This window comes from Salvelinus namaycush, chromosome 7 (genome assembly GCF_016432855.1).
Source record: "Salvelinus namaycush isolate Seneca chromosome 7, SaNama_1.0, whole genome shotgun sequence".
Taxonomy (NCBI): Eukaryota; Metazoa; Chordata; class Actinopteri; order Salmoniformes; family Salmonidae; genus Salvelinus; species Salvelinus namaycush.
In genome coordinates this window covers 56,216,502-56,242,310 of record NC_052313.1, presented here as the reverse complement: position 1 = coordinate 56,242,310, position 25,809 = coordinate 56,216,502, and the positions used below count along the sequence as shown (strand labels likewise).

Here is a 25,809-nt window from a genome sequence, read left to right as displayed (position 1 = left end):
CAGGAAATAGTTGAAAGCATGCACTCTTAAAGCGCAAAACAGGTCTGGTACTAGAACTGAAATTGGTGTGTCATGTGTAGGCAAAGGCAATTAAGCCACAAAATCATTATTTATGGGTCCGCTCTGGTGATACATAAGAGGTTTATGAATTGCAAATGTGTACAATGCACAATCAATTATACTAGTAGTGGGACGGCGTAATGCTACGGTTGCGCAGTGTAAGACTTCCGTATCTAGCTATCTACTGTAAATAACGTTACAACAAATAGCTTTCTATCACATTTAGTAACTACTAGACAATTTAGCACCTAGAACGTGTCGTATACGAAAGGCTAAGAAGAAATTGATACAATTTGGATTTATTTGTGCGATCGACCGTTGGTGTTGAACTAACCACGTAACATTAGCTACCAGTTAAACATACGCTGTTGCTAGCAGTTAGCTAGCTTTTTGTTAGATCTAGGCTAGCTAGCTAATTATCAAAATCATTAGGCCTGCTTTTGTTTTCATCTGATATGGACTTGAGAAACGAGCTAACTTCATCAAATGAATATGTTTTTGCTTTCAAATAACTTAAAATATTATGTTTTCTTCTGAGAGGTATTCAAAATATATTCAAATATTGTTTGGTTTTCTGAGACCTGTATTTGAATATCAAAGAAAATCTTTTTTTTTTTAAACTCTAAACTCAAGTGAAAAGTTGGTATTTTCAAATAAACTACAAATACAACTATTTCCTGCCCAGGTCTGGACAGAATGCGAGCTTCCCCTTATCCCACTGTATCCCTCTTCCTACATATGTAAATAATACCTATGGTAAAAACGTTTTTCAACATTTTCTTTATAAATCGTTTTTTAATCATGGTTTACACCCTGCTGTATCCTGTGCATATGACAAATAATATTTGATTTGATTGGATTTGACACTTCAACCTGTGACATCCCTAAAAAATAAAGCAAAAGAAGCACTCTGTCTGCATAGATGTTTAGAAGAAGTGCAATATCATTCCTTGAGCAATACATATGTAGCAAACATGAGTCTGGCTCAAGTTCTGGTGATGTGAGAGCCCTCCTCTTGGTCTAATGGTCAAGACCTCCTGCGACACATACACTGTATCATAGGAATCAAGTAAGCTACAGTACATGCATGTGAAAATGGCATTGTTCAATTGTTAACGCATTTGTTGGTGCCACACTTTTTGAACTCCCACCTTCGTTCTTTATTGTTTCATATAAGTATTTTAAAGTATTTAGCACTAGAGCTCTGGCATTGCCTTCCTTCATTCTCCATGCACCCCCACATACTGTACAAAGGTCACACCAGTGTCAGACACATATTACACATCCATAATCAGTGGTTAGATCATGTGGTTAGCACTTGCACAGTGTGTTCATTCAGACGTCTGCCTTAGGAGGAAGTCAGTTCTGTCTCAAAGACCACAGTTCTGAGGAAATTACATATTGTTGCCAGTGTGTTCTGTAAGATCATTACTTTTTATGTGAATTGACTTGTTCATTTAATGTATTAAGTGAAGTGTTTCATGGATTCTTCTGTTCTTAGGTGTCTTAAAATTGTTGGAGCTGAGGCTTTGACAGACACACTGGTGGAACTTGGACACAATGTGACTATAAATTGTACTTTTCCACCCACTAGTGCAGAAAATACATACCGGTACATACAGCGGCTACCACAGCCTCCACTGGCCATATTCTGTGTGAGTTCTCATGGTACTTATTTCCATGATACATTATGTTAAAACGGACATATTTATTACTAACATCATTTATAGTGGTCGTACAGAATGTAACAGAAGATGATTGTGGAGAGTACTACTGTGCAATGAAAGAAAAAGAACAGTTCCTGTTCAACAATGGCAACAGATTCATCACCATTAGTAAGCGCACATACTATTCAATGATAATATTTTGTTAGTAAAATATTTTTAATAGGCCCATTTTCATGTTTATAATGCCCACAAACCTGCAAGGACTGCAGTCAGAGTGCAGTATAACTGCAGTATGCTGCAAATACTGCATCCAAAATAACACTGTTTTTTTACTGCAGTAGTTTTGTAGTGTAACTGCAGTTAGAGTGCATTATATTCTGTCATTTCTGGGTACGAAATACCACAGTGGACGGCAGTTACTGCAGTTTAAAAAGTGCAATCTTTTTTTGTAAGGGTTGATGATGCGGCGACATAAATGTTATAACACATTGAAATTCTAGTGACAAGAAATTGTATACATTGAGAAAAACGTGTACACTATAGTAGGGACACGCGGTTTTCACCCATTTCCATATTGTTTTTCAGTATGGCATGACACAGCTGGTACCCCCACCAAGAGGACCAAGGCCCGACTGCATAGCCTCAACTATTTACTCCGGGGTCCAGTTTTCAAATCCTGAACTCACAACTACTGCTTAATAAGGTGCCACTTCTATATCTACCCTTCCTCTTCAAATCATACCTGGGCTAATGCTAGTCTGGGTCCCAGTCTCTTTAGCTATCATTCTACTCCTTGCCTGGGTACCAGTCTCTTTAGCTATCATTCTACTCCTTGCCTGGGTACCAGTCTCTTTAGCTATCATTCTACTCCTTGCCTGGGTACCAGTCTCTTTAGCTATCATTCTACTCCTTGCCTGGGTACCAGTCTCTTTAGCTATCATTCTACTCCTTGCCTGGGTACCAGTCTCTTTAGCTATCATTCTACTCCTTGCCTGGGTCCCAGTCTCTTTAGCTATCATTCTACTCCTTGCCTGGGTACCAGTCTCTTTAGCTATCATTCTACTCCTTGCCTGGGTACCAGTCTCTTTAGCTATCATTCTACTCCTTGCCTGGGTACCAGTCTCTTTAGCTATCATTCTACTCCTTGCCTGGGTACCAGTCTCTTTAGCTATCATTCTACTCTTTGCCTGGGTCCATTAATATAACTATCTTCTAGTAAAATGTCATGATTACAGTATTCAGCTGCTTAATTTCCTTTTTGTTATAAAGCTGTGACTTCTGTGGAAATTGTCAATGAAATTGCAGTGGAGGCTGAGGTGGTATAACAGTATTTGTTCCAGTGATGTTTGTGAAGGAATTTGTCTGGCAAGAGGTTGTCTGTTGCAATACACTTTTATAATGAATGCCTTCACACGAATTGTTACCCTGCCTTAACAAAGTTGTCTTAAACAAAACAAAAAATACTTTGAGATAAGGCATAGCCTACACATGTCCAGTAAATAATGTATAATGATTTTGCCATAGCTTCTCGACCAATGATGCAATATTCACAAAACTCTTCAGAGTGTCTGTCCTTGATGACACTTCATTTTCCCAGTTGTGGCAGGGCAAGGTGTGTGTGTGTTATGACAGGGTACAGGTGTTAGTTAAGGCAGGTTCCAGGGCCTGGTGCTATGGGGTCTACATATCAGGGAAATGTCTCCATCTACAGGTACTCTACTGGGCTTCCAAATACCCCCTGTGACATCATCCTCTCAGGCTGGTTAGGTGTGCTGCAAACAAACAAACTGTAGCTAGGAATTTGAGGTGAGGCAGTGTACACAAACGTCTCAGCAAAGTCTCTATAACATCTCAAGGATCACATCAATATAATATAACAGTAATATCATCTGTATAATATAACCTGCACTTTTTTGTCCTTATGTGTCGTCATGATTTTCAGTGATACACACAGTCCTACACATTTTGAGCGGCTACATTTTAACTGATTGAACAGCACCATCTACTGAAAATAGTAAGCACTGCATGTGTTCGCACAATGCATCCTGCAACCCAACAAATAACCAACAGAAACCAGCCAAGAGGCAAAAGCCCTAGCGCAGGAAAGAGGTTGACACATTATACTCACAAGGGAGTCAAGAGGTAAATCAAGTAAATCATCTAGGAGAGATAAGTGATATTCTTAATCCAGCAGCACATTGTCTTTGAACACTGTACAAATAAGTTCTGGTCCAGTACATCGCGTCACGTCACTTGCTGGTCCTGTTTATGGCATGCTGACCACACCGCTCGTTGCAAAATAAATGTCCATACACATGTTATTCAATCATTACATCCAAACTGCTCGCACGCATCAACGAGCATCTGCGTAACCAGGCGCTAAAATAGAACTTGGTTCTATTTGTGAAGCTTGATACACTGCAAGTCCCGCCTCTCCCATCTCCTCATTAGTTTTAGGAGCATATACCCACGTCAGTGATTGAAAGACAAACTGTGGTCCACAATCCAGTCCAGTTGGTGGTGGTACTGCACCTTAAAGTTGGTTGCCTACCGCCATATAAAGTCCAAAGAAGAAGAAGCCCGAAGGAGGAGAGATTACTGGAAACAAACTATTAATCTGTGGATTAATTGTCGGAGTAGAGGACCTTGTGCGTTTCAATTAAAATAATAACCCAATGTTCATATCCCAGGACAAATTAGCTAGCAACAGGAAGCTACCTAGCTAAATTGCCATGAATGTTTGATGCTTTTCGACCTGTCCCCAAATTAATATAATTGGTTCCGTGTTCGTTTTGATATTTCAACCTGCGTGTCCTGTTTGCGTCTGGTGTGGATGGACAAAATAAACATTATCTAGTGTTCCATTTGGAACGCACTTTTGGAGAGTGTGTGACCGACAATGTCCAACTCAAAGGGTTTCATTCACATGATGATGGGACGTGTATAGTATTTTAGTTATAGTGTATACTTGCCAGCTACACCTATGGGTAAACCATTTGAATTCAATATTTTTTGACAGCACCACTTTAGATTTGAATTGTTAGGTTCAGAGTAAAAAAACTCTACGGACACTATGAAAGTTTAACCAAGTTTATTCTTCCCAGAGGATCAATACAGCTGCATTCAGACACATTCACACAAGCACTGATATTTAAACCTTTCTCCTCGGCTGAGTCTCCTCCTACACATCTGTACAAACACTGTATATTTACTGCTCGGCAGGAAACTAAGTAATACGGACATAAACTTTTCTTTCTCCCTTAACCTGACCTGACCTGACCTCGACCCCCTTCATCACTAATCCATAGCTCTCTCCCCTCTCCCCTGCCACGTGATCGCTTCCCTGCACTCAGCACATTCCAAGCTTAATTGCACACACTATATACCTTCCTCCTACAGATAACCATTAACTTCTGGTGTAGACCCTCTAAACCTAAGCACTCCCTCAGTGACATGAAGAAGTATATTTCATATTCTCAGAACCCAACAGAATGAAACCTTGTCTTCATCACTGGAAAAGATAAACGGTTGAGATAGAAATCATTTAAAAGCTTAGAAACAGGGTTGTCAAACTCTTCTATCATTTCTGGGGGGGGGGGGAGTTTTTTAATAAAAATGTGATCTTTTAACCTTTAATGTAAACTAACTCAGATTTGTTTCATATTCGCAGTCGCATATGTTGTAGCTTAGACCCCATTTGAAACCATCTAAACCCCCCAAGATATTCCTGAACAACATCTATTTGCGCCCCTACTGGATGGAAATTATAAGTGTAATGGCTGTGCACCATGCAAAGGTACTTATAAATGTAGATCCTTCAAACACCCACAAACAGGGAAATCGATCCCAATCAAAGGTGTTATTACGTGCTCCACTAAGGCAGTTATTTATCTTATAACTTGTCCTTGTGGTAAAAATTATGTGGGTAAAACAAAGCGTGAATTAAAAGTACGTATCTCAGAGCATCGTAGCACCATGAGGTGCAAAAACTTGACCTACCCAGTTGCGGCCCACTTTTTGGAGGCAGGCCACTCGATTTCATCTTTGCGTTATATTGGCATCGAACATGTCACCCTCCCTAGGAGAGGGGGTGACCTTGATAACTTATTGTTAAGACGAGAGGCTGCTTGGATATTTAATTTAAAGACCCTTGCTCCCTTCGGTCTTAACGTGGACTTTGATCTGAAGCCATTCTTGTGATTGTTGTGTTTGTTGTGACTTTGCCATTGTGGTTATTTGTAGGCTTGTGTGGTCTTAAGTGAGTCTATGATCGTATGCTATCCATTTGTATTTATTGTATGTTGCTCTTTCTATGCCATTTTAATATGAGAAATTAACCAATGATATTAGGCCACTCTTGGCCATGATTACAGACACCTGTGTGTCTTGACACTATATATAAACGAGTCATCCCGCAGTGTCTGTGATTGTACCCTGATGAAGACAGCTTGCCTGTCGAAACGTTGGTAAATTAAATATTTTTGCATCTGAGCTCCTAGAGTGTGCGGCTCTCCTTTATTTTAAAGTTTAAATCTTAACTTGTTGAGAGTGAGGGCGAAGTACCTGCGGCGAGGACCGCCGAGTTTGGGTCTTGTTCCAAGGATTATGAGGATGATTTTGGCCCAGTGGGAGTGAGATTTGTAGAGAGAATGAATCCTTTATTTTTGAGTGATCCATATGTGGTGTCAGGTTGGGTGCAGGAGAGGTTGGGGACTGTTGAGTTGGTGACGGTAACTCGGAGGGGACTGGTGATGATTTGTTGTGTTTCCTGCGCCCAGAGGGAGCGGGCACTCTGGATTACGAGATTAGGGACAATAATTGTGCTGTGTTTTGCTCCCCGGAGGAGGACGTCGTTGAAAGGAGTGATAACGGGGGTGGCATTAAGTGTTGAGGAGGAGCAGTTGAAATGGAAGATTCCCGGTGTCTGTGATGCCCGCCATTTGGTGAGCCGTAGATCCGGTGGGATACGGAAAAGACATCTGTCATGCTGAGTTTTGATGCAGAGTTGTTACCAGATAAGGTCAAGATAGGATGTGTCAGTTATCCCGTGAGAGTTTATGTTCTGAAAATATTACGGTGTTTTAGGTGTCAAGGTTATGGGCATATTGCAACGGTGTGTAGGAGGGAGATGCCTAGATGTGAGAAGTGTGCAGGAGGGCATGAGATGAAGGAATGTGTAGTATCAGTGGAGAAAGTTGTTTGTGTTAGTTGTGGGGGTGATCATGAGGCTAGAGATCAGAGGTGTCCGGTGAGAGAAAGGCAGGTTGAGGTTGCAAGGGTCAGAGTAGTACAGAAAGTGTCGTATGCAGAAGCAGTGAAGAGAGTGGTAGAGGAAGATGGTATAGGGTGAGGGATCCTGAAAGGATTCATGTGAGTAGGTTGAGATCAAGAGAGTGATGGGATGAATATGTGCTTCAGTAAAGTGGGATCTTTAGCATTTATAGCCATGGTTGTTAATTGTACTGTAGAAATGGATTGAAAGTCACAGAACATAGAGGTTGTGGTGGCAGCTGTAGGGGATGTTGAGTGGTAGTGATATGTCCTCTAAGGCCGTTGGTCTGGAGTAGGACTAGATAGGGTTAAATAGTGAAATGGGTGGTGGATTTTTAGGGCTAATAGGTGATAGGGCAATTTTCCTTTTCCCCAATGTTGTATTACTGTATCAAAGAATATAATGTAGGTAGGCCGTGAATGGCCTCACACAACAGTACAGTAGGTGGCGCTGTATGTACCTAAAACTTGGATGCGATCCGCCAACCAAATCCCAAAGAAGAAGAAAACAAAAGAAGAAATTTGTGAAAGCGTGTTCACGCTCATCCTGTTTGCACTCTTGGTGTGAAAAACAGGTCTGGTATATTTATTAATAGACAAAGCCAATTAAGCCACAAAAACATGTATTTATGGATCAGCGCTGCTGTTTGTTGATACATAAGTAGATAATGAATTGCAAATGTGTACACTGGACAATCAAAGATAATACGTTCAATTGGGTGACATAGGTTATACGGTTGAGTTGCGCAAGACTTCTGTATCTATACTAGCCTAAATTAACGTTACAACAGATAGCTATCACAATTAGTAACTGCTAGCTTGCTAATTTAGCACATATAACGTGTTGTATACATAAGGTTAAGAAGAAATGGATAAAAGTTAGATTTATTTGTACGATTGGTGTTGTGAACTAACCACGTAGGTAGCTAGCTAACGTTACCTACCAGTTAAACAGATGCTGTTGCTAGATAACGTTATAATGCGTTGGCTACAAGACACCCTGACTCACCTATTGCTGCTCTTTTGACCCTATGATCACTCGACTACTCAGCTGATGCCCCCAGGACTGTTTGAATAACATGGTACCTCATTTTTTTAAACCTGTCAGCCCCAGCCTCGAACTCAGGTCCTGTGTGTTGATAATGGGATATGGAGAAGGGTGAGCCGGTCAAGGATCGATTCAGACAAGGTGATAAATTGTATGACAAGCGACAGTTTAATTATGAGTAAAGATATCTGGTACAAGCGTATACGGTCTCGTTCCTTCGGCTCATAGAGAACCTCCAGAAAAAGCCCAGATAACAGAAATGCATAGACATTTTATACAACACAGAAAGTAGGTTGAGTCTGGAAGTTCTGGTCCTTTGGTTGGTTCTGGACAGGTTGTTGTCTTCTCAGATTGGTCCTGATGAGCTGGGCGTCATCCTTCTGAGTCTTATAGCAAAAGTTCTTTGTTATCAAATGTTCAGCTAAAACAGGAGATTTTGTGTGTGCGTAGTCAGCCCTCTGTCCTTGAGTATGTGTGTGTGTCTCATTATCTCGTGAAATGCGGACCCAAGCACTCTTTTGATCAAGGCCTTTCCTTATCAGTGTTTATAAAAGGTCTGTGCCAGCCATCTGTCTTTGGGTGTGTGAGAAACCCTGCTTAGAAAGAAGTTAGTTATAACAATGTAATAGCAATATGCTTGTGTTATTTTAAATGGTATTTATTACAAATCCCCCTCTTCACGTCTCATAAGGGACGTGACAAAAGCTAGGACAAAAGCTATAAATGGCAAAATTAGAGTAAACTTTATCAGAAGATAAAGTTTTGATTCCCTCTCTTCACGTCTCCTAAGAGACGTGACATAAACATGGGATCAAGCAGGAGTAGTATATGCAGAAACTTTCTTGAAGAGAAAGTTTCATATGCCCTCTCTTCACGTCTCACAAGAGACGTGACATAAACATGGGATCAAGCAAAAAGTCTAAGCGAAAGTATCCTCCTCAAACGCCAAAGGGTCCTCATCGGCCAGCAAAGGAAACATCTGGGAAGGGTGTGGGTCAATGGCTTTAGATATGACCCTAGTGGTGAGTGAACGAATGCATGGTATGCAACAGCAACCACACAAAACCAAAATGGCTGCAAACACTGAGATAGAAACCAAAATTGAGGACACCAGGGTTTTATATTTCCCAAAAGCATCCATCCAGGAATCCCACATGGAGGTGTCTACACCAGAATGGGATTTCATCTTACCATTAAGAGTCCTCAAGCCTTCTAAGGCAATGGTCAGGCTACCATCAGTGGCGGTGTTGTTAGGTATAAAGGTGCAACACTCTTCACCAAACATAGAGCATACACCTCCCTTCTCAGAGAGTAGCATGTCTACTGCAATGCGGTTTTGGAAGGCCATCAAGCTGGTAGCTGCCAATTGGCCATGTACCGCCTCAAAGCCTTGCTGGGTCCAATTGCCTAGTTTTTGGACATTAAAATGGATATAGTTGATCCTGTCAACATTTTTATTAATGGTGCACCACCAGCACACTGATGATTCAAAACCGGCTGCCACTTGATCCACAAGTTTATACTTATCTGGCACCCCCCTAGGGATCCCAATTGCATCAAGATAGGTGGGGTCTCCAGGATCCACTCCTGTTGATCTTTTGGACCGGGATAAATCCCCGTCTCTCTCTACGCGGGCCATCAGGTCCTTTACTTCCATAGGATACACTGAAACAGGAAGAAGCAGAGAGACAAGAGCACAAAGACCAGTGGCATTCCCTGGCAGGCGGTCATATAGATGATTTCCTCCACACCACCACCAGACATCAGCTCTAGACACAGGTTGGAAAGGGGCATTAGGATTATAGGTGTTATTGCACCATTCATAAGGTAGTGCTCCCAGCATTGGAGGGCCAAGGGACATATTTATACAAGTAAAATTAGCCCTGGCAACCCGAGAAGAAAACATCGGGCCCTTTCTAGTACTTTTAACAATAGGGTAAAACTTGTCCCCTACGGAGCAGTTAGCAGTTGGGTTGTCATGTTTCATAACAGGAAGAAGACATACGTCAGGTAGGGTAGCCGGTACAATGTGAAGGAGTGGACGGGCCCCCATACATACCACACAGCTCTGGTGGGTGGCCTTTCCAGCCTCCTCAGTCACCAATAAGGATGAGCAAGGACCAAAAGGAGACCACTCCAATAACTACACCTGGAGTGGCCAATCACACATTAGTAACCAAAAAACGAGAATATGTTAAACCCTCAGGTCCATCCCTCTATACAACCTGTACCAGGTGGGCTCGTCGCCACCCGGGAACTTCAAACCTTCACAACAGGGAGGACAAACATCACTTTTTTATTCATTCGACAACATCAACTACAGCGAACCAAGGGTCTTCCTCTGTCAGGCCCACTCTCCTGCGAAAGCTTGATTCCGTATCAGCCTCTCCTACTGGAGCATCAAGCAGCGGCATCATACCAGAGGCCCTTGCCACATCTGTAACAGACTTCTTCAAACAAGGTATGATACAGGCAGCACAGAAATGAAAAACAACAACTAGTGTCAAAAATCCAGTAATCATCACTGCAGTGCACTTACCAAACCAACCACCCAGCCAAGGGACCAGTCCACTCTCCTCCACACCTGCAAGACCCCTCACCCCCACCGATAACCTTGCCAACCCACTCAGAGCTTTTGAAATGCTCCCATCCGGACTAGTATTGTTAGGGACAAACGTCTAACACTGTTCTCCAAACATTTTACATACACCTCCCTGGTCGGCCAGAATCATGTCCAGTGCTAGTCTATTTTGTCTACTGGTTTGAGAGGTAGCATCCAATTGTTCAGCCATCCCTGTAAGTGCTGTGTGGGTGTATTTAACAAATCATTATTAATTATAGTAGATATAATTGACCCAGGCATTTTGTTTAGCATCAACAATAGCTGGGCCAATGATGGGCATCAGATGCCACAGGCCATCTTTCCTGTTTAATGTCTGGAATTCGTGGGGGACCCCTATTGGGACCCCCAACAGGTTGGTGTGAATGTTATCTGTACCCTCGGACCAAGGAGCGTCACGATTCTGCCGTCTCCTGGATTGGTCCCAAGCCTCTGTCATGTGCAGCTCCCAAAAGTTGGTTAGCTGTAACCTCAATAATAGGCAATGGTGTTTATCAGACTGGCCAAAACACATGTTCCCTGATAATCTCCTTTCAAAATGGGGTCAACCGCCTGGCAGGTCCACACATCCACCATACATCAGCAACACCTCTAGTTAATAGTGACATTAGTGATGCAGGCAGCAGTAGGGAACCTCCCATAGTCCATACCTCTACCTGTACCAGTGTTACAGCTGTAATATCCCCCATATGCCTTAACCCCCATGGTGTCTTCTGGGGACGGACTTCTGGGAACACAAGACTCAGAGTTTTACACAGGGTTGAATTTGGCTTAAACTTTCAAATATGCACATCCAACCTTCCCCCTTACTTAGGGCAAATGGGTGAGCAGCCAGAATAGGTCTGGCATGTCCACATACGACACAGTCCTTTCTATTAAGTGTTTTGTAGGTCAACCACATATTCTCCCTTCCCTCATAACCAGTTTCAGTCCCCAGTTGGTCACTATCTGAGATGTCTTTTACATTTATTACCTATACCAGATTGTAGAGTTTAGGTGATGGCGTAGGACTTGGTCTTGAAGTGGTGGAGGAGGCCGGCTGAACCTGGTCTGTCGGAACTGGTGGCGGTTCTGGCAGCACTGCGATGGTAACATCCCCATCGTATCCTAAACAGACAACTCAGGACTACAAGCAATCCTGTAAAGCCCCCTCCTCTCCCAGAGAACACATCATCAGCCAGAGATCAAGCAACACTTTCACTTCTATGAACAAACACAGTGAGGAAAGGTCGGGGGCAGGGAATTCTTCATTAAGGAGTTGATCCCCGAACTCTATTAGTAACGGTTCTTCTCCTTAACTCTGTGATCATTCGGCAGTGTCAGTGTGTCTCACCCTCCAAGTGCGATATGCCCCCAGGTCGGGTGAATCACCTTCTCCTTTAATTCACCTGTAATGCATAAAATCTTGGACATACAGGTTTGGTTAATAAACAGTTTGTCATTTGTTCTATCTGATTATATATTTAACTTCTATGCCTATTTATTAGCTAGAATTTTTTTTAAATTAGTTTATTATCCAATAGGCCCCATCCTATCATTACATTACATTACATTACATTTAAGTCATTTAGCAGACGCTCTTATCCAGAGCGACTTACAAATTGGTGCATTCACCTTATGATATCCAGTGGAACAACCACTTTACAATAGTGCATCTAACTCTTTTAAGGGGGGGGAGGGGGGGGTTAGAAGGATTACTTTATCCTATCCTAGGTATTCCTTAAAGAGGTGGGGTTTCAGGTGTCTCCGGAAGGTGGTGATTGACTCCGCTGACCTGGCGTCGTGAGGGAGTTTGTTCCACCATTGGGGTGCCAGAGCAGCGAACAGTTTTGACTGGGCTGAGCGGGAACTGTACTTCCTCAGAGGTAGGGAGGCGAGCAGGCCAGAGGTGGATGAACGCAGTGCCCTTGTTTGGGTGTAGGGCCTGATCAGAGCCTGAAGGTACGGAGGTGCCGTTCCCCTCACAGCTCCGTAGGCAAGCACCATGGTCTTGTAGCGGATGCGAGCTTCAACTGGAAGCCAGTGGAGAGAGCGGAGGAGCGGGGTGACGTGAGAGAACTTGGGAAAGTTGAACACCAGACGGGCTGCGGCGTTCTGGATGAGTTGTAGGGGTTTAATGGCACAGGCAGGGAGCCCAGCCAACAGCGAGTTGCAGTAATCCAGACGGGAGATGACAAGTGCCTGGATTAGGACCTGCGCCGCTTCCTGCGTGAGGCAGGGTCGTACTCTGCGAATGTTGTAGAGCATGAACCTACAGGAACGGGTCACCGCCTTGATGTTGGTTGAGAACGACAGGGTGTTGTCCAGGATCACGCCAAGGTTCTTAGCACTCTGGGAGGAGGACACAATGGAGTTGTCAACCGTGATGGCGAGATCATGGAACGGGCAGTCCTTCCCCGGGAGGAAGAGCAGCTCCGTCTTGCCGAGGTTCAGCTTGAGGTGGTGATCCGTCATCCACACTGATATGTCTGCCAGACATGCAGAGATGCGATTCACCACCTGGTTATCAGAGGGGGGAAAGGAGAAGATTAATTGTGTGTCGTCTGCATAGCAATGATAGGAGAGACCATGTGAGGATATGACAGAGCCAAGTGACTTGGTGTATAGCGAGAATAGGAGAGGGCCTAGAACAGAGCCCTGGGGGACACCAGTGGTGAGAGCACGTGGTGCGGAGACAGATTCTCGCCACGCCACCTGGTAGGAGCGACCTGTCAGGTAGGACGCAATCCAAGCGTGGACCTTGCCGGAGATGCCCAGCTCGGAGAGGGTGGAGAGGAGGATCTGATGGTTCACAGTATCAAAGGCAGCCGATAGGTCTAGAAGGATGAGAGCAGAGGAGAGAGAGTTAGCTTTAGCAGTGCGGAGCGCCTCCGTGACACAGAGAAGAGCAGTCTCAGTTGAATGACTAGTCTTGAAACCTGACTGATTTGGATCAAGAAGGTCATTCTGAGAGAGATAGCAGGAGAGCTGGCCAAGGACGGCACGTTCAAGAGTTTTGGAGAGAAAAGAAAGAAGGGATACTGGTCTGTAGTTATTGACATCAGAGGGATCGAGTGTAGGTTTTTTCAGAAGGGGTGCAACTCTCGCTCTCTTGAAGACGGAAGGGACTATCCTAGACCACAATCCTAGACCTACTATCCTAGACCACAATGTACCCCTCCCCCGTTTGATACCTGGCTCTGCCCAGGTATCAACCTTACCTATTCTAAATAATGACTTAGTAAAATATTCTTATGTTCTACATTATTATGTAGGAGCGCCCCTTTCATTTTCCACATGTCCAATTCTCCCTTTTGTCTCCATTCAGTAACTGTTATCTACCCATTCTGTTATCTCTGTCCTGGCGCCCCTTCCAAAACTCCCTTCTCTGCTCTCAAACCTTCAAGGTCTCAGCAGTGCGGGGAGGGCCACTCTGTCTGCCCTTTCCCTTATCTGTCTGTAGCTTGGTCCCAAACATTAACTAAGTGTCTCACTGTTTTGACTTTATCTAAAATCATGGATTTAAAATTAACAACATGTCTTATAGTGTCAATCTCTAAAGTCCTTACATAACCTTAATAAACCTATCTCTATCTTCTAATGGCCAAAACAAATGCTAACCATATAAATTCCTTTCTTTACTAATAAGCTCTCTATCACTTTTATTTCCATGCCCTATAGGCTTAAAATATCTCCTGTTCAAACCAATTCAATAACAGCCCATTCAAAACCGTCATAGCCAATGTTTAAAAACAGAATCCTGACTCCTCTGTGGTTAAAACTACCTTGTCTCTCGGAACACGGAAAACCCCTTAACCCAAAACGTTTACCACAAAAACAAAACCTAATAATTATGATAATACCCTTAAATCATTCGTTTTAAATTTCCCCGATGTTTCATGTACTAACCATACAACTGTGATAAACGTACACTGTCCCTTTAAAAACTCTCATGCCAGCCATACCAGGTTGCGAGTCGTTCTTTGTTCCCCATAATGAAAACAGATCACGTTTAGAATACGTTTACTTATTGTTCGAATTCTCTGGTGTTACCTAAACCAAAAACCAATAACTTTCAGCAACTTTTGAAAAGTATCTCAAAGCTATAATGTACACATTTTCCCTCTAAATGACACAACCAATTTTCTCTAGCATAATTTAATACGGCCACACCCGGTGGGGAAAGTACAAATTTTATCCCGTTCTTTTTATAATACTCAATGCTAAATTCAAAGTTGTGGTTAAATATATGGATTTGCCAATCATTATCAAATGTTAAATATACAGGTTTAGTACTTTTATCAAATAGATTAGTATAGTTCAAATAAAGATATGCGTTTACTAGCGCTCAACCTGTGTTCAGAACGCAGCAACTAGCCAATATAATACCAAAAATGACTGTCTTATTCATGCCTCTAGGCAAAACATCTAGTTACTCCAACTAAGTTTAGCAGCAAAACTATCGTATAAGTAAAATCAACTTCTCAACTTTCTCCATTCCAAAGTGTAAACTTACCATATACTTCGCTAAATTTATATCGCATGTCAGCCAATCCATAACAATAATATCATTAGTCTGTAAATTTAACCTAAATAAGTTATTAAATGTATTCTCTCTACTCCGAATTGGTTCTAAGTTTTTTCTGTCACCAGCATTCAAACAGGCTCCCGTTTGCTGGGAGACCGTTGAGTGCTGCAATACTGCCATCTTCTGTCCATTCTCTGTACAGCTCTCCACCCCCAACTATTCTAAGAGTTATGAGTGTGTGGAGGAATATCACAAATAAGGGGCCAGATATCCCTAATCTCGCCCAGGGAGGGAGATATCCCTCTAACTGGGAGAGGTTCCTTTTTCAGGGGAGGCGAAGTTTGATGCCGCATCACCTGAGTCAGGAGTGTCTTAATTTGGAATCGAATTTAGGCCGCTCAAATCGGCTCTGACTTCTGTAAGGAATTGGAGCTAGAGTGCAATGTGTGAGGTGGTGCCAAGGTGCGCCTGATTTACCTTTGACCTGAACTGAGTGTGAAGTAACCTCCTTCACTTCGTACAGTTCAGTCCACCTGGGTTCCAGCCACTTTCTCTTGTGGACTTTCACCCCCACCCAGTCACCATTTTACATTCAGTGGGGGCGTGCCTCCTGGCGGCTCCCCCTCTCGGACCTTGTGAATCTGTTTGGAGAGAGCTGCAGAAAGTTCCGTCAGTTTTTTCACATAATCAGTCATACCTATCTGGTGTACATCAAGAGCGGGCATATGACCTCCCTCTCTTGGTGGTCCTTTCCTTCTTAAACAAATGACTTTTATTCTTTTCTACCTCCCTGTCTCTAGCCTCCTGCACTGCCTCTCTCAGTCCACCTTCCATCGTACTCAATTGGACCCTGCTTGGTGGTCCCCCTCCTAGATAACCTGCCTGTGTCTATCTCAACTTCAATCCCTCCCAAACCTTCTTTATAGTCTTCCACTGTTCCTTTCCCCCTTACCTGTCCTGTATTTTCTGATCTAGAAAATCATTGAATTTTAGCTTTGGAGTATTTGGGGTCGTCATATTGTCATGTATTTTATATTTTAACTTTTATCTCTATATTTTAAAACATCTGATTAAATTTCATCACTATATTTAGACTATCTGAATATACTTAGCCCTTCACTGGTAAATACCCGTGATGAATTCTTGGAGACACGTACTCTGTCTTATCTCAGAGCTCCTCCCTCGTATATTCAGAATTTTTATACATATATTATTTGATTTATACGGCGTTGTGGAATGCGCAACCAACAGATTATATCAGCACATTAAAACACATCATTTAGACATTCATTCAATATAGTCAATATTTATCACTTAAAATACTTCACATTAATCAGTATACTTTCAACACTTACACATTACATTAGAGATCTCTCAAACACTCTGAACCTATTCCTTACCGATCTCAGTCGGACCGGTCTCAGCCGGACTTATTGAATAGCTATCACTTATCACTACACAATTCAAACCTACTCCTTACCGGTCTCCGCCTGGACTATTGAGTAGGTCTTATCACAACACAAATTAAGTTTATTCCTTACCGACCTCAGTCGGACCGGTCTCAGCCGGACTTAGAATAGTTACCACTTTATCATTTACCACTGTTCACTTTAACTACATCCTTCACCGAACGAATATTCGGGCTTTTGGATGAGGCTTATACACTTTAAGACTATCGGAATCCTATTTTTAACTAGCAATGTTCATCATTAAACAACATCCATTAAACAGTTGACATTTACACATCCGACCCTATTGGTACATGGAGCGTTTGTCATTAAACAATACACATTAATCAGTTGACATTTACACATCCGACCCTATTGGTACATGGAGCGTTTGTCATTAAACAATACACAGTATTCTATTCCTTACCGGACTCTGCCGGACCGGTCGCCGCCGGACTATCGGAATAGATTTCCCTACCGAATCTAATCGGACCGGTCGCCGCCGGACTTAGGACTAAGACTTCCTTACCGGTCTCTGCCGGACCGGTCGCCGCCGGACTATCGGATAAGTCTATTTCTTTTAACTTTAACTATTCCTTACCGGACTCTGCCGGACCGGTCGCCGCCGGACTATCGGAATATCGTTCCTTACCGGACTCAGCCGGACCGGTCGCCGCCGGACTATCGGAACCCTAACACAATTTTATCCCTTACCGGACTCAGCCGGACCGGTTGCCGCCGGACTATCGGAACAAAATTATGGCCACATATGTTTACTTCACTGTCCTTCACATGTCATCTATACACATAAATTTAAACAAGAATTCTTACCCAGACTCGGTACCACTGATCGAAATTTGGAAGAACTATACGACAATATGCAAAGTTTGATTTAACAGGTCTTGCTTACCTTGTTTATGGTCGACCAGAAGATCAGTTTCCCGAGTTGAGCAGAACTGTCGTCCTCCCCCCCAAAAGATTTCACCTGTCCTCCGTGAACCGTCCTTTCACCAACTCGCCCCCTCACATCTATATCAACCACTCTGGACCGGGTATCTAGACAACCATCCTCTGCTACCAAGTTTCTGTTGATAATGGGATATGGAGAAGGGTGAGCCGGTCAAGGATCGATTCAGACAAGGTGATAAATTGAATGACAAGCGACAGTTTAATTATGAGTAAAGATATCTGGTACAAGCGTATACGGTCTCGTTCCTTCGGCTCATAGAGAACCTCCAGAAAAAGCCCAGATAACAGAAATGCATAGACATTTTATACAACACAGAAAGTAGGTTGAGTCTGGAAGTTCTGGTCCTTTGGTTGGTTCTGGACAGGTTGTTGTCTTCTCAGATTGGTCCTGATGAGCTGGGCGTCATCCTTCTGAGTCTTATAGCAAAAGTTCTTTGTTATCAAATGTTCAGCTAAAACAGGAGATTTTGTGTGTGCGTAGTCAGCCCTCTGTCCTTGAGTATGTGTGTGTGTCTCATTATCTCGTGAAATGCGGACCCAAGCACTCTTTTGATCAAGGCCTTTCCTTATCAGTGTTTATAAAAGGTCTGTGCCAGCCATCTGTCTTTGGGTGTGTGAGAAACCCTGCTTAGAAAGAAGTTAGTTATAACAATGTAATAGCAATATGCTTGTGTTATTTTAAATGGTATTTATTACATGTGTGTACCTAACTGACCCGCTCTGCCCATTCATCGCCATTTACCCGTTGTTGTCTTAGCTCTCCTGATCAACACCTGTGATTGCTTTATGCCTCTCTCTAATGTAAATATGCCTTGTCTACTGCTGTCTTGGCTAGCTCTTATTGTTTTATTTCACTGTAGAGCCCTCAGTCCCACTTAACATGCCTTAGATAGCTCTTTTGTCCCACCCCACACACATGCGGAGACCTCACCTAGCTTAACTGGTGCCTCCAGAGACGAAACCTCTCTCATCGTCACTCAACGCCTAGGTTTACCTCCACTCTACTCACATCCTACCATTCCCTTGTCTGTACATTATGCCTTGAATCTATTCTACCACGCCCAGAAATCTGCTCCTTTTCTTCTCTGTCCCCAATGCACTAGACGACCAGTTCTTATAACCTTTAGCCGTACCCTTATTCTACTCCTCCGTTCCTCTGGTGATGTAGAGGTTAACCCAGACCGTGTAGCCTCCAGTTCCATTACTATTCCCCAGGCGCTATCATTTGTTGACTTCTGTAACCGTAAAAGCCTTGGTTAACATCAGAAGCCTCCCCTAAGTTTGTTTTATTTATACTGATATGCAACTTTTCAGGGAAGTTAGGAACCAATATATACAGGCAGTTAGGAAAGCAAAGGCTAGCTTTTTAAAACAGAAATTTGCATCCTGTAGCACAAACTCCAAAAAGTTATGGGACACTGTAAAGTCCATGGAGAATGAGAGCACCTCCTCCCAGCTGCCCACTGCACTGAGGCTAGGAAACACTGTCCCCACCGATAAATCTACGATAATCGAGAATTTCAATAAGCATGTTTCTACGACTGGCCATGCTTTCCACCTGGCTACCCCTACCCCGGTCAACAGCTCTGCACCCCCCACAGCAACTTGCCCAAGCCTCCCCCATTTCTCCTTCACCCAAATCCAGATAGCTGATGTTCTGAAAGAGCTGCAAAATTTGGACCCCTACAAATCAGCTGGGCAAGACAATCTGGACCCTCTCTTTCTAAAATTATCCGCCGCAATTGTTGCAACCCCTATTACTAGCCTGTTCAACCTCTCTTTTGTATCGGCTGAGATCCCTAAAGATTGGAAAGCTGCCCCGGTCATCCCCCTCTTCTCTAGACCCAAACTGTTTCAGACCTATATCTGTCCTACCCTGCCTTTTAAAAGTTTTCGAAAGCCAAGTTAACAGATCACAACCATTTTGAATCCCACCGTACCTTCTCCGCTATGCGATCTGGTTTCCGAGCTGGTCATGAGTGCACCTCAGCCACGCTCAAGGTCCTAAACGATATCATAACCGCCATCGATAAAAGGCAATACTGTGCAGCCGTTCATCGACCTGGCCAAGGCCTTCGACTCTGTCAATCACCGCATTGTTATTGGCAGACTCAACAGCCTTGGTTTCTCAAATGACTGCCTCGCCTGGTTTACCAACTACTTCTCTGATGGAGTTCAGTGTGTCAAATCGGAGGGCCTGTTGTCCGGACCTCTGGCAGTCTCTATGGGGGTGCCAAAGGGTTCAATTCTCAGGCCGACTCTCTTCTCTGTATACATCAATGATGTCGCTCTTGCTGCTGGTGATTCTCTGATCCACCTCTACGCAGACAACACCATTCTGTATACTTCTGGCCCTTCTTTGGACACTGTGTTAACAAACCTCCAGACGAGCTTCAATGCCATACAACACTCTTTCCGTGGCCTCCAACTGCTCTTAAATGCAATTAAAACTAAATGCATGCTCTTCAACCGATCACTGCCCGCACCCACCCATCCGTCTAGCATCACTACTCTGGACGGTTCTGACTTAGAATATGTCGACAACTACAAATACCTTGGTGTCTGGTTAGACTGTAAACTCTCCTTCCAGACTCACATTAAGCATTTCCAACCCAAAATTAAATCTTCCTATTTCGCAACAAAGCATCCTTCACTCATGCCGCCAAACACACCCTCATAAAACTGACTATCTGGCCGATCCTTGACTTCGGCGATGTCATTTACAAAATAGCCTCCAACACTACTCAGCAAATTGGACATAACATTCCACTTTGAGCCACGAGAGATTAAGATGCATATCATTGTTAGCTCTCCATGTACTTTTAAGGGCCAGCCGTGCTGCCCTGTTCTGAGCCAACTGCAATTTTCCTAAGTCCCTCTTTGTGGCACCTGACCACACTACTGAATAGTAGTCTAGGTGCGACAAAACTAGGGCCTGTAGGACCTGCCTTGTTGATAGTGTTGTTAAGAAGGCAGAGCATCGCTTTATTATGGACAGACTTCTCCCCATCTCAGCTACTGTTGTTCAATATGTTTTGATCATGACAGTTTTACAATCCAGGGTAAGTCACCTCAACTTGCTTAATTTCCACATTATTCATTACGAGATGTAGTTGAGCGTTAGGGTTTAGTGAAGGATTTGTCACAAATACAATGCTTTTAGTTTGGGAAATATTTAAGACTAACTTATTCCTTGCCACCCATTCTGAAACTAACTTCAGCTCTTTGTTAAGTGTTGCAGTCATTTCAGTTGCTGTAGTAGCTGACGTGTATTGTGTTGAGTCATGAGCATACATAGACACACTGGCCTTACTCAAAGCCAGTGGCATGTAGTTAGTAAAGATTGAATAAAGTAAGAGGCCTAAACAGCTATGATAACTCTCAGGAAAATGTCCCTCTATATTTTACAGAGAAACCGCTCCTGAGCCTGAAGGTGATTCTAAGAGCAGCGTGAACATCAGAAGACAGAACCTCAGCCCCTTCCTGTTACTCCTCAATTCTCCACTTCCTTTGACTTACAGCACAGAAATTGGTAATTGTACCTCTCATGAAACTGTTGCCAAGTTCTGAGTATTTAAACTGATGAAATAGTTATTATTTTTCTGGAATGTGTGTAATAGGAGAGTGCTAATATACCTCTTGCTAGAACCACCTTTCTAGAGGTGAGGAAAAAAGCTATTCCAAATTGCCTGTAGCCGCGGTGTGTTTACTGATAGGACCACTTAAACTTCTGCACTTTAGCAACAGCTAATGGGGATCCAAATAAAATACCCCAAACTTTTTTTTTTTTTATACAATATTTGTTGCTGAGTCAATGCGTAAGTTTTTTGTAAACCAGGGCCATCTGTCAAGTCAAAATTGGAAATGGGATTGAAATAGCATTAAGTCAGTGTGTCCCTCCTGTCAACAAGATGCAGCTTTACTTACTAAGATTTTTAAATATTTCAAGATTGGTTATTAATGTTGTACTACCAAATGACAGTTGTTTTGTTGAGAACTTGAGATTGAACATGTGGTGCACAGGAAGATCATTGTTATTTGAGTCAACCTTTCAATTAGAAAGTTATTTGGACACCACAGTGATATTAAAGGAAACATTCACTTCCTCAATGCTTTTTATTAAAAAGTGTTTCTTATAGCTTTTTGCTAACTATGGTTTGATCATGTGGTCGCACAGTGTGTTCAGTCAGATGTCTGTTAGAAGGAGGAAGTCAGTTCATTCTCAAAGATTTATCACAGCTCTGAGGATGTCGAGGATTGTTTCCTGTCTGTTCTGTAAGACCATATTTTTCTTATCTTATTTATTTTACTTTCATTTGACAATAAATGAAGTGTCTCATGGATTCTTCTGTTCTTAGGTGTCTTAAGACTGTGTGTTGGAGCTGAGGCTTTGACAGAGACACTGGTAGAGCTTGGACACAATGCAACCCTGAACTGTTCTCTTAATGTAACTGATGTACACTGGTACATTCAGCACCAACCACATCCTCCATTGTTCATACTCCGCTCTTTCACTAGTAGTAGTCCTGCTGCTTTTTATTACAATACTACTTTTAGACAGAAATATTCATTAGAAACAGGAAATCGATTGTTAATACAGAATGTAACAGTAGATGATTGTGGAGTGTTCTACTGTGCAAAGAAAGAAAATGATAATCTCCTATTCAGTAATGGCACCAGACTCATGACCACTGGTAAGGGCACATTTCATTCAATCACCAACATTTTCTATTTTGTCGAAAATATACTTTTGAAATATGTTTTTGTTCATGTTTAAGGCAGCTAGGTGCAAGACCACTACAGAAATGTTACGTCCACTTTGAGTACCATAACTCAAAGTGGATGTAGGCTATAAATGTTTTCCATAACCCTGCAGGTCTTAAATCAATCAATGAAACAACAAACACAAGTGTGAAGCTCCGTAAGAGATTATGTGTATGTAATTTTTCAACTGATTTAATAGTGACTTTAATAGTCTGGAAAGTAGTTTAATGATTGTAAACATATTGTGCTTATTTAGGCTATCACATTTTGTTGAAATAAAATGCAGAAATTCTAATTAAGTACATTTGCCAATTTCAGTTGATCCTGAAGCAACAGAGCAACCCAGAGTTGTCAACACAACATGGCTAAAGGGTCTTCTCATTGGATCCGGGGTCTTGAATGCAGTGCTCATTTTATTGCTGTCAGGTGTGTTTCTACACTCTTAAAATAGGGTTTGTTAGTAACCTAGTAACATCGTGGTGGTATGGTGTGGCTCAGTTGGTAGAACATGGCACTTGCGCTGCCAGGGTTGTGGGTTTGATTCCCCGTGCCACCCATATGTAAAATGTATGCAAGCATGACTATAAGTCACTGTGGATAAAGGCATCTGCTAAATGGCATATTGTTCTAATATTTTTTGTCTTTCTAAAACTTTTCTTTAGACTGGATACCAGGCAAACCTTTTATTCTATTATATTCTATTCTGCCTTTACATGCAATGTTAGGTTAATCTGTTGCTGTTCTTTTGTCTGCGTGCAGACCCCAAACCCACTGCAATACGTAAGATGTTACTCAGTGTTGTGTGATCACAATAGTATATCCTAATTCCATCTATATGGGTCATCTTAGCCATTTCAGTGCTGTGGAAGAGAGCTGCTTGCCAGAAGAACCATGACTCTCCTCCAACCCCTGAACCACCTGAAAGGGCAGACAGTCTAGTGGTCAGTATCTGTAGTGGGAATATGGATATATATACAGTATATTAAAATTATATCATATTTATCTTTATGATGGATGTTTTCACTCATATCCACATTGTTTTTCAGTATGAAGTGATACAGCTGGTACCCCCACCAAGAGGACTAAGGCCCGACCGCATAGCCTCAACTATTTACTCCAGAGTCCAATTTCCAAATCCTGAACTCACAACTACTGCTTAATAATGTGCCACATCTTGACTTTGGTGGATAATGTGAATCTACTCTGATTATTCCTATATTTATATAATGTACCTAATGCTGCTCTTCGTCACTCGTCTATATACCAGTTAGCAATATCTTTGAAGGAAATTATTACTTTTGTGTCTTGATTCATGTTTTTCATTGTTCATTCCTGGAAATAAGTGAATTTGTGCCTGTCTTGAAAGTAAATTGTAACTTTTTGTGTGAAGCAGTTAGGAAGAGGTTTGTGGATTTCTGTAGAAAACCCCCCCAAGCCTTTTGTAGTGTATTGATGCTGCATCAACCACACATATCCTGTTTGAGAGCTTAGTCGCTTACTTAGCAACATGCATGTCCCAATTACTGTACAATTGACCATTTTTAACAATGACTTTTTCAAACATTAAACTAGAGTTTTGAATTTTAAGTTCATTAAAAAGCCTACTGCATGTGCCCCATAACACCTTTGTGAGTAGAAGGTAGTGGTTTGTCTATTTTAGTTGTTTAAGTTCTGTCACGATCGTCGTTAGGTGAAAGAGGACCAAGGCGCAGCGTGATATAAATACATCTTTTTAATAGAAGAAGAAACGAACACTAATACAAACTAGACAAACCAACAAGAAGCTATCAAACGAAAGTGCAGACACAAGCAACTAACGTCAAGACATAGACAATTACCCACAACCTACCTAATGCCTATGGCTGCCTAAATATGGCTCTCAGAGACAACGATAGACAGCTGTCTCTAATTGAGAACCAATCCAGGCAACCATAGACTTACATAAACACCTACACTGAACACAACCCCATGAACTCTACAAAACCCCCTAGACAATACAAACACCCTAGACTAGACAAAAACACACAAACATCCCCCATGTCACACCCTGACCTAACTAAAATAATAAAGAAAACTAAGATAACTAAGGCCAGGGCGTGAAAAGTTCAGACCACTGTAAGAAAGGTAATGTCAGTGTATTGCACTTTTTTCAAACATCTCAGTGTTCACTCTTCATGGAAATAAAATCTCTGTTTTGGAATAAACCACCTCTTATCTGAGGTACTCTACCTACTTTGCCTTCAAAGTAAGTGTCCACAAAACAAAGCATTTATAAACAGCATGTTTTAATGGCAGTGGTACCAGTCTCCTATCACTAAATGGTCATCAAGGTTACAAGGTGTCTTAATAGCTAGAATCCTTATTTGAAACAATAACAAAGTGGACACCCCGCCTCAATTTTGGTAGAAAGCAGAGGGATGGGCCTGGAGATATGTAACCACTCACATTCGTAGACAGAACTATGGTCAGGTCATCCATGATATCAACATTATAGTTTTAACCATGCTTTGAGGCTACACAGTGTTTGTTTATATTTTGGGATCTGATGGGGTAGGACAGTTGACCAAATCATGAGTCATATATTTTTATTTTATTTCACCTTTATTTAACCAGGTAGGCTAGTTGAGAACAAGTTCTCATTTACAACTGCGACCTGGCCAAGATAAAGCATAGCAGTGTGAACAGACAACAACACAGAGTTACACATGGAGTAAACAATAAACAAGTCAATAACACAGTAGGAAAAAAAATAGTCTATATACATTGTGTGCAAAAGGCATGAGGAGGTAGGCAATAAATAGGCCATAGGAGCGAATAATTACAATTTAGCAGATTAACACTGGAGTGATAAATCATCAGATGATCATGTGCAAGTAGAGATACTGGTGTGCAAAAGAGCAGAAAAGTAAATAAATAAAAACAGTAAGGGGATGAGGTAGGTAAATTGGGTGGGCTGTTTACAGAGTACTATGTACAGCTGCAGCGATCGGTTAGCTGCTCAGATAGCAGATGTTTAAAGTTGGTGAGGGAAATAAAAGTCTCCAACTTCCAATTCGTTCCAGTCACAGGCATCAGAGAACTGGAAGGAAAGGCGGCCAAATTAGGTGTTGGCTTTTGGGATGATCAGTGAGATATACCTGCTGGAGCGCGTGCTACGGGTGGGTGTTGTTATCGTGACCAGTGAACTGAGATAAGGTGGAGCTTTACCTAGCATGGACTTATAGATGACCTGGAGCCAGTGGGTCTGGCGACGAATATATAGCGAGGGCCAGCCGACTAGAGCATACAGGTCGCAGTGGTGGGTGGTATAAGGTGTTTTAGTAACAAAACGGATGGCACTATGATAAACTGCATCTAGTTTGCTGAGTAGAGTATTGGAAGCTATTTTGTAGATGACATCGCCAAAGTCGAGGATCGGTAGGATAGTCAGTTTTACTAGGGTAAGTTTGGCGGCG

At 42.3% G+C, this 25,809-nt stretch overlaps 1 protein-coding gene and 2 long non-coding RNA genes across 5 annotated transcripts in view; all 3 read left to right on the top strand.

Moving 5' to 3' along the window:
* LOC120050855 (interleukin-1 receptor accessory protein-like 1) overlaps positions 1 to 25,809 on the top strand; it is an 838,450-nt gene that overhangs the window by 530,030 nt on the left and 282,611 nt on the right. The gene's annotated exons all lie outside the window — the stretch shown is intronic.
* On the top strand, positions 128 to 22,030 carry LOC120051497. 2 transcript variants are annotated; one of them, XR_005477271.1, is made up of 4 exons: positions 128 to 600; positions 746 to 1,715; positions 2,313 to 2,430; positions 21,001 to 22,030. It is a non-coding gene; the product is annotated as an uncharacterized LOC120051497 (long non-coding RNA). The 2 variants fall into 2 exon arrangements; XR_005477270.1 differs by having other exon boundaries at positions 135 to 1,715.
* On the top strand, positions 22,381 to 23,946 carry LOC120051496. Of its 2 annotated transcripts, XR_005477269.1 has the most exons (4): positions 22,381 to 22,511; positions 22,673 to 22,780; positions 23,204 to 23,295; positions 23,401 to 23,946. It is a non-coding gene; the product is annotated as an uncharacterized LOC120051496 (long non-coding RNA). The 2 variants fall into 2 exon arrangements; XR_005477268.1 differs by lacking the exon at positions 22,381 to 22,511 and having other exon boundaries at positions 22,535 to 22,780.